Source organism: Euprymna scolopes, chromosome 7 (genome assembly GCF_053919585.1).
Source record: "Euprymna scolopes isolate OS-2025 chromosome 7, ASM5391958v1, whole genome shotgun sequence".
NCBI lineage: Eukaryota > Metazoa > Mollusca > Cephalopoda > Sepiida > Sepiolidae > Euprymna > Euprymna scolopes.
The window spans coordinates 90,869,255-90,879,815 of record NC_136488.1 but is presented as its reverse complement, the minus strand read 5'-3'; positions in this window follow the sequence as shown (position 1 = coordinate 90,879,815).

The window sequence follows — 10,561 nt, the reverse complement described above, 5'->3', positions numbered from 1 at the left end:
AACCAGGTACGTTCGTATTATATTGTGTGCACATACACGTCTCGGAAACTCGCCAAGGTAAGAAGAAACTATAAGACATTAGAAGAATAGCAAACGCACACCCACACATACATATAACAGTGAACTGCACGTAAGGACACACGTTTATACGTAAGAATACACACCCCCACATGTATATGTAAGAACATTGATAAGAACACACGCAGACCCGTAACAGTAAACTTTAGTAATAATAAATAGTAATAATAAATATACGCCATTAATCGGTAACAATACCATTAATGTAAAAATCTTGCTTTCTGATGACGATGAAGTCACTGAAGCATTTCTGATATCGCTTCGGGGTTTTTAAAGCATTTTTCACGCAGATATAGTCGGTAGATGGGAGGTCTGAATATTATAGAGAATGAGACAGAGTTTCGTAGCCCATTTCGTTTAACTTCTGCCGTGTCGGTTTGACAACGTACCCACAGACATTGTCGTGGATAGAAATTTTGGCCTTTTTCTGTTGATTAATGCTTGGTGTTGTTGTCGAAGTTTCTGATATATTTCATCCATTTATTTACAGTACTTCTCCACCGTAATCGTTTCGCCTCCATTAAAAAAACTGCAATAGGTGAGAAGTTGGTGAGACACAAATATAAATTTAAAAATATGCAAGAAATTCTTACTTAACCTAATAGTACGTCTATGTAGTTAGCTTTTTTTTTCATTTAAACAAACATTATTAAAGACAACAGAGACCTCTTCAAGTATACCGTTTTTAATTTTTAGATTGTTTATTATCTTTTTCTGTTAAAATTTAAACAGTTAACACACGTTAATACATATGAATCACAAACATTTTCGATCCGTCGTTGAATAATCTTTTGTTGGGAGTAAAATGAACGGTAGGCTGAGAAAACTTGCTAGAAGTATTAGCAGTAAAACTTAACAATGCTTCCCCCAGCCTTAAATCACTGAATGTTATCTATAAGTTTAAATGCCGTTTAGGAGAGCTCTTGAAAACAACTTCAAACAGATAATTATGTTGGTTACACAACCACTAACATATCCCGCCGCATGACTATGCATAATATATATTCCAGTGCAATTGCCTAACATGTACAAAAAGAAAACATAATTATCCCCACTAATGTTAGCCAAATCTTAATTATTAACGCAAAATTATTACATCATTGGAAAAAATTAAAAAGTTAAAAAACTTAACACCAATATATATAATAATATAAATACCAAAAAATGATCTAGAATAAAGAATATAGCTTTCAAGCAAGTAACATATATTTAAATTTCTGTCGTAATCATCATCGCTCTTCCATGGGACTAAAATTTATCACCTCAGAATCTGGTGCACTAATGGGCCCCAAAACAAAAAAAAAAGTCTGCGAATATTGACCAAGTGCGACTACTAACTTCCTCCTCTTGCCAGTTTTCTCTTAACACCGTCCATTTGACTCTCAGCCGATGTTATTCGATGACGAATCGAAAACTTTGGTGATACATAAACTCATGTGTAAACTTTTTTGATTATACACAAAACGATGAAAAAACATCGAACAAATAAAAAAAGGTAAAATTAAATACTAGCTTTTTTTCATATATATATATATATATATATATATATATATATATATATATATGTATAACAAAGTCGGTCAATTTAGCTCGCATACGCAGATCATCATATAATCACCCAGACAGACGTTAAACACATTTAAAAATAAATGTTTTAATTTAATTTCAACAAAATTTCTCGCGGTGAATGGTGGCCTAATGAGTTATATTCTTGCTAATAAAGTCAGAGATTGCTTCGTTGCCGGGTTCGAATCTATCGACCAGTGATAATCGTGACAAACTGCACTTATGATTCCTGAAAGGATGAAACACTAGTGTCTGTAGGCATTTAATAATTATTATAGTAAATAACTAGCATTTCAGCCCAGCGTTGCCCGGGTGTTTGGAGATGTATGTTGAGCAAAAAAAAAGTAGCGGCCAATTTTTTTAACTTTGACCTCCATTATGACCCCTTAACATTTATTGTTTTGGGTTTAAATGAAGTTATTAAGTTAGATTCACGTCCAAGAAACTTATATCTAAAATTTCAAGTGTTTAGACCCAAAATTGGAGAAGTAGTTTGATAGAGTTCTCAAAGGTCGAATTGTTGAGCTTGGACCCCTTAAGAGCCAAATTTCTGGCCGAAAACCGATCACATAGATTTTCCAGTACCCTGTATATCAAATTTCGAGTCTGTAGATTGAAAATTGACACAGTTATTGCGCAGGGAAATGTACACAGACACACACAGAGACACGTTCACGTTATTAAGAGAGGTTAATAAAAAAAGACAAGATATATTTTTATCAATATATACAATTTTACATGGTCACGACACTGTATATGCTTATGTTTCGGACAAATGGTCCGTTAAAACCAAAAGTTCTCTTCAGCCGACTGAACAGATGGTGGTTTTCCACAGAAGAAACTAGTCCTTAAAAAGGGGGGTTTGGGACTGATTTCTTTTGTGGAAAACAACCATTTATTAAGTCGGCTGACGAGGATATCTGCTTTTAGCCGACTGCCCAAAACATTAGCATGTCCAGTATCGCGACCATGTAAATTTATATATATATATATATATATATATATATATATATATATATATATATATATATATATATATATATATATATATATATACTAGTATTTCATCCCGGCGTTGCCCGGGTGTTTGAAGGTGTATGCTGAGCAAAAACAAAAACACACACACACAGTAAAAAAAAAACGGTTTTTTTTTTAAAATGTGACCCCTATTATGACCCCTTAAAATTTATTGTTTTGGGCTCAAATCAAGGTATGTAGTTAGATCCATGCTCAAGGAACCTATATCTAAAATTTCAAGGCTTTAGACCCAAAATTGTCGGAGGAGTTTGGTATAGTTTCCAAAGGTCATATCGGTGAACTTTGACCCCTTAACAGCAGAATTTCTGGCCGAAAAAGTATCACACAGATTGTCCAAAATCTCACTTCCCCGTACATCAAATTTCGAGTCCGTAGACTGAAAATTAGCAGAGTTATTGCGAAGGAAAATGTACACAGACACACAGACAGCCAGACACACAGACACGTACACTTTTATAGATATACTAGCATTTCAGCCCGGCGTTGCCCGCATGTTTGGATGTGTATGTTGAGCAAAAAAAAGTGGTAGTAGGAAGGCAGGCTCGAACCCGTACCGCAAAGGAGGAAAAGATCGGGGTAAAACCTAACGTTTATGCTGTTACGACCACCGCCAAACACGAAGCGACATTTTTTAAAATTAAGGCTAGACAATCTAAAGGAGAGGATAATTTTCAAAAATATCGGTGGAAAAAGTGACCCCCCTGTAGAAAAGTGCCTAGTTGAAGGGAAAGATATTAATGTGTTTAGCCAATTTTTCGATATTTGTCGTATGAAAGGTCGAACTTTAAAACGATACTGATCTTGGTAAAATCCGTCGCCTCTATTGAAAGTTTAAGGCAGACATGCAAACAGATATACATACATACATTTATATATTGGAAACTAAAAATTTTCGACCCAAACCGATTAAAAAGCTTGCCCTATCTCTGAATACCCTTTATGTAAAATTTCAAATATTTAGACCAGAAATTGTCTGAGTAATTTGGAAGAGACCGCAGAGGTCATTTTTTAACTTTGACCCCTATTATAACCCCTTTAAATTTATTGTTGTGGGCTCAAATCAAGTTATTAAGTTAGATCCATGTCCAAAGAACCTATATCTAAAATTTCCAGTGCGTACACCCAAAATTGTCGGAGGAATTGGGTAGAGTTCTCAAAAAGCTCAAATCGTTGAACTTTGACCAATTAATCGCCAAATTTCTGGGCAAAAACCGATCACATCGATTTTCCCAAATCTCAGTATCCTATATATCAAATTTCGAGTCTGTAGACTAAAAATTGACAGAGTTATTGCGTAGGGAAATGTACATAGACACACAGATACACAGATACACACACAGACACGTTCACTTTTAAGTATATATATATATATATGTATATATGTATATATATATATATATATATATATATATATATAGTATCTAAATGTCTTCGATAAGTATAAATAATCGATAATCGAAAATATCCGATAAAAAGAGGGACAGGCGTTTTGAACTTGAAGTTAGCACCTGATACAGCCTAACATTACAAGTGTGTATAAGAAGTTTTATCACAGCTTAAACAAACGGTCCGGCATATACAATCAACAGTAGGTCCTTTGATATGATAGAGGCGCGTTCGAAGTGAATACTTCTGTTGAAAACACAAATGAACCATGATACTTGATTTTATCATTTTAAACTTCAATTCAAACCCTTATAACTGCACAAACAGAAAGGCCAGGCATATAAAATCAACAAAAAGTTCTTTGATATGACAAGGGCGCGTTTGAAATGAATGTTTCTGTTTAGAGCACAATTGATGCATAATCTTGATTTTTGACTTTTAAACTTCAATTCAAGCGATTATCCATAAAAATAACTTTATCAAATCAGCAGTGGGTTCTTTACAAAGCAGTGTAAAATACAATGTATTGTGGGCTATGTCAATGCAAAGAGACGTGTAAAGTTTCCTCCTGCTGCACCACGATAGGTCTCCAACTAATGCAGGAGGTGGATCTATTATATTGAAAAATGTGGAATTTCACCGATTTCGATGACAATAAAAATATAGGATTGTTACCCATTGGTTGGTCATCATTCAATTCTGGGCAAAATCAGGTTTCCCGGGTGTGGTATAAGTTACATTCTGCTAAATTAGCAAGCTTTCTTTAATTTTAGAAAGTAAAACTATACTTATCTTTATATTAATAAAATAATGACAGATTTATACGTGGCCTGTTTTTTGCATCGAAATATCTTTGGTAATTTAAAATAAAATTAATATTCTATTGTCTATATGGAACTGTGTTTAGATACGATGTTAAGCTCATCTGAATAGCCCAGCTCTTAAAGGTTCCCTTGGTCTGTCCATTATTTAGTAACACATATCCCAGGGGGGGGGCATATATCGCGTATAATGTTATCTGCTTTTTCAAGTTTTTGTGGCTCGTTGATTTTTGAATAATTTAATACCACACAAAAAATTTATGCTTATTTTTTGGTTTTATGTGTTTGACCTTAGCCTTTCATGGTAAACTCGTTTCTCCAGCATATGATTAAAAAGAATGCTACTATTTGCAAGTTCCATTATTTATTGTCGTACAGATACATTTGAAATTATATTACCAGGCTGTCAAATAGATTTTTTTTCTTAATCTCTGCATGCACTTCCCAGTGGGGCAAAACGTAACAAAACGAAGAATATACAAACAAGAACGAATATTTAAAGATGTGTCCATTAAACCTACGCGTTTTGTCGACGAAATACTGCGGCAAATACTTCAATCTTATGCAAGGAAAATCGACGAAAATGCTACCCAAATCTTAAGTATGGCTACCGACGAAGAAATTTCAAACCGAAGAATGACAAACCGATAAACATGCTTTTGAATTGAAAGCCATGTTTAATTTCAAATTTTCCAACGGGTAGCTCTTCTGTACAAGTCCTGGAGATGAAACAGTGTTTTCATTGGGTATCTGATCTGTACAAGTCCTGGATTTTAAAATTTTGCAGTTAAAGAGCAAAAAAACTTTCTAGTTTGGACACGAAAAACTTATGTGCGGTAATTCTAAAAAATCAAATATTTTTATGGAGCAATTCCGGTTTCTGGCTGGTTTCTAGCAGAACGTGGCTCAAATCGATTGGTTAGTTCCTATCGCCAGTGTATATAAGTAGAACCTTCGAATTTTCTGCAATCATACTCTAATATATAAAAATGCTATGCTATATCTGTGGGTGACATGCCCAAGACTATAGTTTAAAATTAATATAATAATGCCAAGCTGAGGAAAATAAAATTTCAGGCGAAAGTGTAATAGACCAAATAATATGCAATTTCAAATGTACTTGAGACAGACCTGTAATAATGATATTTTAAACTAAAGTGTAGTAATAGGCCAAAGTCCATACATTTTCAAACATAATTGTGACAAACCAGGGAAAATGTTATTTGAAAATTCAGTGCATCATGCCGAGGAAAATGCAATCAGAAACATAATAGCGCAACGCATGATAAATACTATTTCAAAGTACAATAGAACAGGCACAAAACCATGTAATTTTGAACTTAATAATTACAGGCAAATTCAAATTAAGTGTAACAGGCCGAGGAATACACAATTTAAAACATAATAGTAACAGACTGGCAAAAATACTATTTCAGGCTTAAGTATAACAGGTTGAAAAACATGCACTTTAAAACATAATAGTAACAGACCGGGAAAATTTTACTTCAAGTGTAACAGACTAAGAGAAAATATGCAATTTTTAACACATTATTAACCGGTCGAAGAAAACGCAACTTAAAACATATAAGTGACAAGCTGATAATTATGTTATTACAAATTAGGATTGATAGGCTGACAAAACGTTCTATTTAGTTCTAAATTTGATAAACTCCTTTTGCTGACCAAAAGGTATTCGATTACCCTTAAAGAACGACATTCGGCGAAGCAACTCTCTTTTGGATGGATTCCTGTCCAATCGTACATGCTTCTCACGTCAGAGAGGAGAAATCAACCTTGTCACTCCATTAAGATAGAAGAGAAATCAGGAAGAATTTCAAACCACCCCCCACAGAAATACTTTTAACGACCTTCTATATAAACAGGTATTTCGTCATTTTACTCGCTTCCATAAAAAAACAAGAATAATTTTACCAGTCTCCCACAAAAAAAATAATTAACCAGATTCCAATATAAATAGTCATCTTTCCATTTTCTACTCCTCGTAAAAATATCAGAAGAATTTTTTAAATTTCTACCAAGAAGACTTTATACACACCTCTGAACTTGTCAGGTATGCTGTCATTTTTTTTGTTTTACATACAATGAGGACAACGTTCTTATACAGTTCTATACAACACATGAAACATTATCTAAAATAGCTAACGCATTTTAACAAAAAATATACACCCACTGATTATTTTTAACAACAATAAAACAACTTACTGGCCTTCTGGCTGGGAACAAGGTGTAGTATATGTTCTGATACTACGCTTCACTTTTTCTGACCTCGATAAGTGGAAGAGAAATCCTTCTAGGCTAAGGCAATTTTTATTTTTGTTTCTATCCAGAGTGCCCCTTTTTGAATAGCTGGATTTTCCCCACATTAAAAACCAACCTTGTGTCTAACTCTGCCCTTGTGAGGAGGCAAGTAAATAAGAACAATAAAGCAACTATATAAATACAGGACAATAAAACTCACACCCTGAAGAAAATATAATTACAACATATAACACATATATTATCTCCTTTATCTTCCCGGTTGTCTTCCTCATTTCTTAACACATAGACATCAGTTTTAGTCAGGCAATCCCGACACAGCCTACGAGGAAGCACAACAATAAACACTTATAAAATATTTAATCAATTTCTATTTATTTTCATAAAGAAAAAAATGAGGACAAGTTATTTTTTTTTTCTATTCTAATTGTCTTTTTGTTTGGATGGGGCAGCTTTCTCAATCTTCCGCACAAATCATCGACTTTCCTTTGTTATTACTGCGTATCCCCCCCACGTGTATCGTGGACCATTTTTAATAAAAAAATCACAACATTAAAGTTACAATTTACCCAACCACAATTACCCATCGAGTCTATGTTATTCCTCACCAGTCACTTAATCTTCACACATTAAACCTTTTCTCAGTCGTCTACGCATTTATCCACGTTCCTGATGAACGACACACATCTCTATGCTCTATTTCTCTGTCGTCTATACGGTTGTAGAACAGATCGCACATCCCATACCAGGTAAATGACACAGACCCCATCCACTGTGACATATCCCTATTTAATAACCGAATTCCCAGATGTTAAGTGTTGAGACATTATGTTTAACGGTAGTAAATCAAATCGGCGAAGAATAAATGTAGTCACGATTTCGAGTGTTATGTAATTCCTAGTAACAAAGATGGCGGCGAAGAATCAATGCAGTCTCGATCTTGAGTCGTTTCGAAACAGAGGCGACAGTGAACTGATTGAATCCAAAATCGACATTTTTCATAATAACTTTTGAAGCTTCTGATTGGTTGATTATTATTAACCAATCAGAAGTGGTCATAAAAAACGATCGTCGAAATCATTGGAGTTATACCCTCATCATAATCAAAAGTATTTCATCACCAGATGTCTCTCTTTTCGCATCCTACAAGAACTCGCGAATCGTTCTCTGTCAAATTCCCTAGCCAAGTGAAATCACCATAACTTAAATACTTTTCTTAACCACCACCTCACATGCAAGATGAATCTATGATTCCACAACAGCCGAAATACCTAATAAGATTCTTTAAATTATAAAATATTTATCCAATAAAGCCAACACTGTTTCTAATGTATCTTGTTAATCAAGGGGAAAGACAGGAGCGAACGCCGCGTCGTCACAAGTATGGAAGTTCTCTATATAGACAAACATTGAAAAGTTCTGCAACTTTCATCCTAGGCATACACTCCCACAAATAAAGAAATAGCGCATCGCTCTTTAGCCCCTCACACCCCTTCCTAACCGAACACCGAGAAAACAAAATCTGTGCATCGGAAGTAGATGCACGTAGCCACGTCTCATGCCAAGTCAACACGTGTGAAAATACCTACTCGGACTTAAAAACGCATCTCAATTTGTGAATTGTCGGAGCACTCTATCTCCATCACTTCAAAACCTTTTTAAAACAAAACACTCTGTGTGATATAAAAAAAAATATCGAATTAATGGCTACCTTTGTTTTACCCTATATCACAAGAATACATTCATAACCTTCTAGGCATGCAGTATTTGTCTTTTGAAGATGGTCACACAAATGACACCTATAAAAACACATGCTAATGTTCCATGATTTACGTAAGTAAACAAAACTATTCCTACTTCATATGGATTACTTATTCATCTCCGTGTTTTCTATAACAATTATTAGCATTTAAAACTATAATTTTTATTGTTAATTCAATGACCTTTCCAAAACATTCAGCATTTCCGTTCAAATGTTGTTTTTCTTTAGACTTGATTACCAGCAAGTCGGGATCTATTTCTCAATTAAAAGTGAAAAGACAAACTGATTTCTTTTTTTTTTTTTGTACTTTAAAGTCACATTTAAAAATAAAAACAACGCCTATCGAAATTATTAAACTGCCAAGGGTTGTAAATCTGTATGAATAAATGAAAAATATTTTTTTCGCGTTTACTAGAAAGTTATGAATGGAATGTTTTAATGTTTCGAGTTTTTCGAAGGCATTTACTGCCGTTCACAACTATCACTCTTTGCCTCTCTCTTACAACTATCACTCTTTGCCTCTCTCTTTGTTTGTGTCTTTTTTCTCTTCCTTCTTTTTTTTTGTCGATCCTTATAGCTACCTTTCACTCTCTTTCCTTTTTTTTCAGAACTCTCACCATCCCCCACACCGGAGCCATACGTTGTCTTTTATCTTCCACCTCCAACACTGGTACTACTACAACTACTACTATCGACTCTCTCTGTCTCTCTGTCTCTGTCTTTGTCTTTGTCTTTGTCTTTGCCTGTCTGTCTTTCTGTCTGTCGCTCTCTCTCTCTGTCTCTCTCTCTCTCTCTCTCTCTGCGGTGTCAAACGGTTTTACGAGAAAAACAACAAAAACAAATAAAAACTAAAAACTATTCTATCAAAATGGAACAACTCTTTTTAAAACTAACCGATTTTTGCGCAGAGTTTTAAAAAGGAAGATAAATTTCCCCTCACTCCTGTTTTGTTTTTCTATACGTCTTTTTTTTTAATTTTATTTTCTACTTTCTTTCTCTCGCAGTCGCCATTTTTTTTCTTTGCAAGTTTATGCACGCTTTCTCTCTTATCTATCTGTCTATATTGTTTTACCTCCGCTTGTGACGCTATTTGTGAAACATGTTGAAATTTATTGAATTTTTCTTTGTAACGGTCGATTTTCCTTCACTTCAGCTTGTGCTACATTTCCTTCTCTATTTTTCTCTTTTTATCGCTTAAAGGATTCTATCCTGACATACGGCAACCGATTGTGATATAATTGTGTGGCTTCCTCCGCGAAAACTCATCGACTCCCAACGTTATGTGCCGTAGACTTTCTATTCATTCTGTCTCGGTCTGATTCTGGTCGTGCCATCATCTTTTACGCATTGGCCACTGGCGAATGAGGCGCGCGCAAGTTCACAAATATAGGGTGCCCCCCCCCCCCAAAAAAAAACAGAGGACATTCAATTGTTTTTCTGAGCATTTTAAAGTCAACGGAGAAAAAAAAGGCAAAAGACCCTAGTGTTTTGATATAATAAACTAGTTATCACCAAAGTTTCATTTCATTCGGACAAAACACTGAGAAACGGGGATTAATTAGAGTTGGGGCCCGGTTTATTTGAGTCACCCTGTATAAAAACAAGTACTAAAAAAAATTCCAAAAGAAAACAC